The sequence below is a fragment of the Polypterus senegalus genome, chromosome 5 (genome assembly GCF_016835505.1).
Source record: "Polypterus senegalus isolate Bchr_013 chromosome 5, ASM1683550v1, whole genome shotgun sequence".
Lineage (NCBI taxonomy): Eukaryota > Metazoa > Chordata > Cladistia > Polypteriformes > Polypteridae > Polypterus > Polypterus senegalus.
The window spans coordinates 155,424,482-155,434,137 of record NC_053158.1 but is presented as its reverse complement, the minus strand read 5'-3'; positions in this window follow the sequence as shown (position 1 = coordinate 155,434,137).

Genomic DNA, 9,656 nt, shown 5'->3' with positions numbered 1-9,656 from the left:
AGTAGTATTGTCACATGTACAGAGTGCAGTGGAATTCTCACTTCCATGTCTGCACAGTACTGCAGGAGAACCTGTTCCAGTCTGCTTGGGAGAATATTCATTTTTAAACATTACAATGATATTAAGCATAAGGCCAAATTGACAGAATGGCTCAAAAACAGAAAGATGAATATTTTGGAATGGTCAAGTCAAAGACCTGATCTTGACCCTATTCAGAATTCTTGTTAAATATCTACAGAAAGTGGTTTGTTTTGACTTTGGAAATGTATTGTTACAGCATAAAAGTTCACATTAAAAATGCTGAATGAATAAATATGTGTAGAAATCTTTTGTCATTCAGAAAATTATGATGACTTTCAAGGGGACTGAATACTTTTGCACACCACTATAAACAGTGATTTGTGCCAGAACTGCACAATGCTCTTTGAGAAATAAACACAAACACTTACTAAAGTGATTAACTATGAAAATGCAGAAATGCAAAGTGCCTGTCACCAACAGAGGATGTACTATATGCAAAGAGTTTGCTTACAGTTTGCTTTCACTCATGGAAAAATAATTTTAAACAGTTACTGTATTCCACATTCTGACTTCCACATTTGCCTCTGGGAATGAAAGAAAAAGTGTATAAAAACTGTGAGAGATATTGAATTGTGTATTAGAGTAAGGCATGGTAGACATAGATTAAGCATGAAGCCAAACTGGAAAAGACACTGGAATGTGATGAGGAAAGTGGAAAGACGATTAATGCAAAAAAAAAAAAAAAAGCAATGCAGTAAGCAAAGAAACAATGAATGTAGAGGAATGTGCAGTGTGGGGCTGAAGAAGACTTGGATAAAAGAGCTGGTTTCTCCCATGAGTATAAATAAGAAAATGAAAATGAAGACTAATTCATTTTTATTTACATTTTTAAGCAGATAGCCAACTTTATTAAAATCCAGATTATTAAATCTGCTCTTAATGCATATGGACTGAACATATTTATCAAAACAAAACTTACTAATTTTGAATGATGCCTTTCCTTTTGTAAAGAATTTATTTTGCTTGTATGTTGTTCGATTAGCAGCATGAGTTCACAATTTTCACTCTCTAGTCTGCAATCAGAATTTTCATATTAATGATTCAGAAACAATAGAGAAAATCAAGACAAACAACATGAAATTAACCAAAATAATAAATACATCCATTATTCAACCCACTATATCCTAACTACAGGGTCACGGGGGTCTGCTGGAGCCAATCCCAGCCAACACAGGGCGCAAGGCAGGAAACAAACTCCGGGCAGGGCACCAGCCCACCGCAGGGCGCACACACACACACACACACAAAGCACACACTGGGGAGAATTTAGGATTGCCAATGCACCTAACCTGCATTTGTTTGAATTGTGGGAGGAAACCGGAGCCCCCAGAGGAAAAGGACGCAAACACGGGGAGAACATGCAAACTCCACGCAGGGAGGATCCGGGAAGTGAACCTGGGTCTTCTGTGAGGCAGCAGCGCTACCCACTGCTCCATTGTGCCCCAAATAAATACAGTAGATACAAAAAAATTGTGCCGTATAATTTTTAATTTCTTCACAAAACTGAAACAAATAACACTGTGACTTTATTTTTTTTAAATGGAGCAGGAACTATATACAATTGCAATGTATATTAAAACTTTTTAACCATCATTTCGCATTATTTGATTTTGATTTGATATATTTTGAAATTGTCTTTTCACATAATCTTTGGGGATCAGAGTGCAGGGTCAAATATTGTACAGCACCCATGGAGCTATTTTCAAGTTAAGAGCCTTTTAGCCCAGCAGAGTAGGATCCCTTCTGGAAGTAACAGGATTCCAGATACTAGTGAAGTTCCTTAGCTGCAGAGCTATTATCGTAATATACTCTGTACACCTCATGCCCCCCAAAAACCACACTATATGAATAAAAGTATGTGGACACGCCTCTAAATAATCGAGTTCAGGGGTCTCAGCCGCACTGATTGTTAACAGATGCATAAAATGAAGCATATAGCCATGCAATATCCACTGAAGCATTTTCAGCAGAATGGGTTGCAGTGTCATAAGATGTCACGCTTGCCTCAAGTCAGCATGTGAGAATTCTTCCATGGTAGACCTTCCTTGGTCAACTGTAGGTGCCATTATGGTGAAGTGGAAGCAGCTAGTAATAACAACAGCACAGCAACACAGTTGTAGACCACACAAATTAACAGTTCAAATGTTGAAGCACATAGCGTGTAAAAATCATAAATCTTCTGTTGCATCTCAGCAAACTGCGTCTGGAAGCAACATCAGCACAAAACTTCTGCGTCAGGAGCTCATGAAGTGGGTTTCCATTGCCGAGCAGCTGCTCACAAGCCTAAGATAACTATGCTCAATGCCAGACATCGGCTGAAGTAGAAAGCACACCATTGGACTTTGCAGCTGTGGAGATGTGTCTTCTGCAGTGATCATGCTGGGCCATCACCACCATTAAGGTGAATTAGGCATTTGCGCTAGGCCGAGATGATAAGGGGGTAAAACCCAGCTGCACGGGTTAGTTACCGAGCAGTCGGTTAGTGCACTAATAAGCCTGGCCTAGGGAACAAAATAACCTAGCATCAGCACTACAGTCATGCTTCACTGTCTGATGGACAAATCTGGGTTTGGCTGATGACATCGAACACTACCTTTCAGACTGTAAAACTTTGGTGGAGGAGAAATAATAGTCTGAGGCTGTTTTTCAGGGTTTGGGCTGGGCCCCTTGGTTGCAGTGAAGCATACTGTTAATGCTACAACATACAAAGACAATTTAAGCAATTGTGTGCTTCCAACTTTTTGGCAACAGTTTGTTGAAGGCCCTTTTCTGTTCCAGCATGGCTTTGTCCCTGTGGCAGGACAATACAGACAAGTTTGGTGTGAAGGAACTTGAGTGGACTGCACAGATTCCAGACCTCAACCCTATTGAACATATTTAGAATGAATTGGAACACCAACTGTGAGCTTAGTGCATTCATCCAACATCAGTGCATGACTTCATGAATGCCCTTTTGGCTGCATAGACAAAGATTCCCACAAACACACTCCAAAATCTTGTGGAAAGCCTTCACAACTAAGTGGAGTCTGTTATAGCTGCAAAGTGCTGACCAACTCCACATTAATGCCCATGGCTTTGTAATGGGATGATGGTCAGGTGTCCACAAACCTTTGGCCATATAATGTAAATGTATTGACTTTTTGACTAAATGCTGCAATCAAAAATAAAACAAATAATTAAATTAAAGGTGTTGTGTCATCCATCCATCCATCCATCCATCCATCCATTTTCCAACCCGTTGAATCCGAACACAGGGTCACGGGGGTCTGCCGGAGTCAATCCCAGCCAACACAGGGCACAAGGCAGGAACCAATACTGGGCAGGGCGCCAACCCACCGCAGGTGTTGTGTCATATATTTAGAAAATAAATAAAAAGAACTGACATGCAGACAAACTGTTCCCCTAAATCTAAGGTTATGAATATCTACCATTCCAAAACAATGACATTTTTATTTTAGAAATACCTGCTTACAAATTCTTCAAAGTATTTAAGTTTGAGTTCAATCAATGAAGCCTCTTCCAATTTATCTTTGAAAATCCTCTCATTTTCTTCTAGTATAGTCTCCATTTCTTTAATACGGTGCTGTGACTTTAAACGACATGCTTGTACCTTCTTCAACTACAAGAAGACATTGCATTATAAATAAGTAAAGACTTTTAACTGTACATGAATCGCAGACACACCACATCACAGCTACTTTGTTGCACTAAAACTAAGAGGGAACCTCGCAAATTCAACAAGTGCCAAGAGTGTGATACTGCTGGATATGCAATATTTTCCACCCCCTGTTCCTGCTCCTCCTCCATACTGAAGTTACTGGTCTACATATATTCACAAAGTAAAAAGAATTGCATTTTAAACGAAATTCTCTGTAAAATACACAAGAAATTGAGGTACTCAATATATTTTCATAAATTCAAAAAGCACTAAAGATTTTGGTATTAGATTAGGCAAAAACGTGTTTGTCATCACCTTTTTAGGTGCCACAGAAATATTGCAATAATTGTAAACACACCCTTTAATATGCCTGGTGTTTGTCTCTGTCACCAAGCACACGTTTGTGGAAGATTGGAATTTCATGTACCTACTACCTAATGTAAGAATATTACCCAGAATGCACAGTGGTGGCAAGACATCCCACAGTTCTGCAAACTGTGCAAAATCTTCAGTTTTTAATTAACTCTTTTAGTGTTAACTCTTCTAACTGTATATATGTGGACAAATTTTCATATATAGACTATCGCTTGGAAATGTAATGCTGAGAGTTTTGTTGGTTAGGTTTGGTATCCTGAACAATATCTATAAATAAAATAACAGATGACTACTGTTTGTACATCAGCACAAAAACTCCTGTCACACATGCGATTAGGAGGAAGCTGAATGATGTCACTTCCGGTTCTGGCCATAGATGACATCACTTCCATTTTTGGTTTTTAAAGCCACCATCTTTTCACTGCTCAATCAGTTCAGTTTTGGAACTCAAACAGAGCACTTCATTTCTTATTTCAATACCGTTTAGCAGCCAGGGACAATATGAGGGTGGAACCCCAAAACTTTTTCGTGTGTTGAGACTAATTCTTTCATACTCCATATAATGCACATGAAGTTACTGCAATGTTTCTCCAAAAGCCACTCTCAATGCTAGTAGAAATTCTTGCTGTAAGCTCTTGCCTTGCAGAATTTTAGCATTATCCAATTTTTCATTTCAAAAATCTGGACACTGTAAAAAATATGTAGGAAAAAAAAGTTTTTCATTTGTATAACATTTTGTATGTTAAAAAAGTATGGACTTTGAAACAAGAATTGTGTCTACTGTGCTGAAAATGATGAGGTTAATGAAACTTAATTATTTTTATAATAATTTTTGAAAATAGATATTAAATTGATGTGGTGGGCTGGTGCCCTGCCCGTGGTTTGTTTCCTGCCTTTTTCCTGCCAGCAGACCCCCGTGATCCTGTACTTAGGATATAGTGGGTTGGATAATGGATGGATGAATGGATATTAAATTGTGAAATTATTGATTATTATGAAATGCATTTTAACTTTACTTGATTATTGATTGTATTTTTCATTTGTTTTGCAGATTGTAACGTGATCTGTACAGTATTGTGTATCCAATCATTTTTAACACATTTGTTTTCATGAGTTATCATTTTTATTAAAAAATGAAAAAATAAATGACACTATATTACTTCTCCAGAGTAATTAATCATTCACATGTGTCAACATACATATTTAATATGATAAGCAAAAAATAAGTTTTTTAAACAAATAAAATGCAGATTCAGTATGTACTGTGCTTTATTCTAAATATGATTGCAATGATGAACCACATAAGATCCAACCCTTCTTTTCAAAGCTTGCTATTTTCTCTATTAATAAGCACATTCATCCATCCATCCATTTTCTAACCCGCTGAATCCGAATACAGGGTCACGGGGGTCTGCTGGAGCCAATCCCAGCCAACACAGGGCACTAGCAGGAACCAATCCTGGGCAGGGTGCCAACCCACCGCAGGACACACACAAACACACCCACACACTAGGGCCAATTTGTTAGAATCGCCAATCCACCTAACCTGCATGTCTTTGGATTGTGGGAGGAAACCGGAGCGCCCGGAGGAAACCCACGCAGACACGGGGAGAACATGCAAACTCCACGCAGGGAGGACCCGGGAAGCGAACCCGGGCCTCCTAACTGCGAGGCAGCAGCGCTACCCACTGTGCCACCGTGCCGCCTAAGCACATTCAACAAAGTCCAATATGCAGGTCTATTATCTCAACTAGAAATGTGCAAAATATGGGAAACAATTCCTAATTCATACGAAAAAGGGGACAAAAAGAACTGACAAAGCCAATGTTATCTTTTCGATCAATTTCTTTACTGCAGTAAAATGAAAGAGACAATGCATCAGTTACCTTCTCTAGAAGCTTCATCTTTTCCCTCTGTACCTTCACTAACTGGCACTTCAGGCCACACTCCCTCATGTGGTTGTCCCTGTCAAACTGTGATTAAATATTATATATTGTAAGCTGCATTTTGTTAAAAATGGTAATTGAAAAAATACTAATGAAAAACATTAACTACCATGACATAATAGAGTAAAAAATGTTTAATATACAGTTGCATGAAAAACAATTCCTAATCCATCCATTCATTCCTTTTTTAAACCACTTATCCAAGTTAGGGTATTATAATTTTAATTTGGATATTGAAAAAGTTCACAACATTATTTTTCTCTTCATATAACAGTAAAACAGAAATAATAAATAAATTTTCTTGGACCTTATCATTGTGTGCAATAGGTATAAATAACCTAATCCTGCCTATTTTAAGGGAAGATGGTTTTATCTTTTCATTACTGTATTGGAATAAATAGGTCAAAAAGGAAAACCTATTGGGTATTCTAACTGGCTGAAGGATTGGAAGATTAATGTTAAGAATTTCAAGGAATGAATGAGCTCAACTGAGTTTATTTCTTACACAGATTCACACACACACAACAAACAGACTAAAGTAATAACAATCACAAATGGAAGTAGAAAAAAACATTTCCCTTGACATGACAAACATCTTACTAAATGATGGCAGGAAACACATCTAACAAACAACAAGGATACATTTTCCCTTTAACTGTGCTTCAAGATATGCTTTATGCACTTGGATTCAAATGTTTAAGATAGTCTTGACTTCGAAAATATTTCGATAATTAAGTGTTTTTTTTTAGAATTCAATTTAAGTCTAGTTCCTGGTTATGCTCCATTTCTGGCCTGCATCTTCACCAAATTTTCTCTGTGAGTGCAGTAATATTTGAATAGATGCCCCACCGTCACCAGGCTACGATTCCCTGGAGCAGTTGTTTCAGTAACCCATCTGTTGTTTCGCTTTCCATTTGTGACCACAAAATGAATTCATTTGCATACAGTGCAGTTACACACACAGGACTGTGGTGGAGGCACTAAAAATATCAATTTGATGGGTTAGTGGGAATGCAACTGAAACCAAAAGGAGAAACAAAGCTCACAAAACCCAACGAGATAAACTAAAATTAAAAATGAACTAAAAATTCATGAATTTGTCACCAATTCTATGACATAATGACTAAACATGAAAGGTACTCACACCCTGAATGGCTCCAAAAATGAACCATATAATCAGAAAAATAGAATTCAGAAATTGACAGAACAACACTAAAAAGTTCTAAATCACATTAAAAGGGTTACCAATATAAACTTTAAAACTGGAGCATATTATCTAACAGACTTTCTGATCAGTCAGAGTCTTCATCAACTGATATCAATACAGCCTGATCAATTCTAAGTATTAACTGGATAACCTGCACACTAAACAAATGAACACTGAGAGGTTAAAAATAGAGTTAGAGAGTCAAGAAGCCAGCAGTTCAAGGACCTACAAAAATCGAGCCTCCCTCTCTGTTTAAAATGAGATAATTATGTATGGCTAGCTAATGTCAATGCCCATACTTTGGTAGATTGACATCCAGTGAAAAAATCCACTCAAAAAGCTCTGCAGATCTACAAAAACTTATTCCCACTATCCATCCATCCATCCATCTTCTACAATCCCAGCCAACACAGGGCACAAGGCAGGAACCAATCCTGGGCAGGGTGCCAACCCACCGCAGGACACACACAAACACACCAAGCACACACTAGGGCCAATTTTAGAATCGCCAATCCACCTAACCTGCATGTCTTTGGATTGCGGGAGGAAACCGGGCGCCGGAGGAAACCCACGCGACACGGGAGAACATGCAAACTCCAAACCCTTATTCCCACTACCCAAAAAAATAAAAATAAATATATATATATATATATATATATATATATATATATATATATATATATATATATATATATACTCACCTAAAGGATTATTAGGAACACCATACTAATACGGTGTTTGACCCCCTTTCGCCTTCAGAACTGCCTTAATTCTACGTGGCATTGATTCAACAAGGTGCTGAAAGCATTCTTTAGAAATGTTGGCCCATATTGATAGGATAGCATCTTGCAGTTGATGGAGATTTGTGGGATGCACATCCAGAGCACGAACCTCCCGTTCCACCACATCCCAAAGATGCTCTATTGGGTTGAGATCTGGTGACTGTGGGGGCCATTTTAGTGCAGTGAACTCATTGTCATGTTCAAGAAACCAATTTGAAATGATTCGAGCTTTGTGACATGGTGCATTATCCTGCTGGAAGTAGCCATCAGAGGATGGGTACATGGTGGTCATGAAGGGATGGACATGGTCAGAAACAATGCTCAGGTAGCCTGTGGCATTTAAACGATGCCCAATTGGCACTAAGGGGCCTAAAGTGTGCCAAGAAAACATTCCCCACACCATTACACCACCACCACCAGCCTGCACAATGGTAACAAGGCATGATGGATCCATGTTCTCATTCTGTTTACGCCAAATTCTGACTCTACCATTTGAATGTCTCAACAGAAATCGAGACTTATCAGACCAGGCAACATTTTTCCCGTCTTCAACTGTCCAATTTTGGTGAGCTTGTGCAAATTGTAGCCTCTTTTTCCTATTTGTAGTGGAGATGAGTGGTACCCGGTGGGGTCTTCTGCTGTTGTAGCCCATCCGCCTCAAGGTTGTGCGTGTTGTGGCTTCACAAATGCTTTGCTGCATACCTCGGTTGTAACGAGTGGTTATTTCAGTCAAAGTTGCTCTTCTATCAGCTTGAATCAGTCGGCCCATTCTCCTCTGACCTGTAGCATCAACAAGGCATTTTCGCCCACAGGACTGCTGCATACTGGATGTTTTTCCCTTTTCACACCATTCTTTGTAAACCCTAGAAATTGTTGTGCGTGAAAATCCCAGTAACTGAGCAGATTGTGAAATACTCAGACTGGCCCGTCTGGCACCAACAACCATGCCACGCTCAAAATTGCTTAAATCACCTTTCTTTCCCATTCTGACATTCAGTTTGGAGTTCAGGAGATTGTCTTGACCAGGATCACACCCCTAAATGCATTGAAGCAACTGCCATGTGATTGGTTGATTAGATAATTGCATTAATGAGAAATTGAACAGGTGTTCCTAATAATCCTTTAGGTGAGTGTGTATATATATATACAGGTATATATATATATATATATATATATATATATATATATATATATATATATATATATATATATATATATATATATATATAACATAGTTTACTGTCAAATAATGCAAAGAGTATGTGACACGTGTTTCGCCCTTATTTGGGCTCATCAGGCGTACACACTCAACTGCACCCCTCACAGCGCCACGGTGTGTGGTTCGTTTATTTGACAGCCTGGAGATCGGAGTAATTACATTCATAGCATCTATAGTCTGAGTCTCGATCTGATTGTATGGGTGGTTAACTACCAGTTAACACATGTGGTTGGTCTGCCAGTCTGCAAACATCCTCCATGGGCTTTATGAATTTAATTACTCCGATCTTCAGGCTGTCAAGTAAATGAACCACACGCCATGGCACAGCGTAAAGGGACTTTGTTTCTGACGCTTACGTCTGAGGTTTGATCCCTGCGAGGGGTGCAGT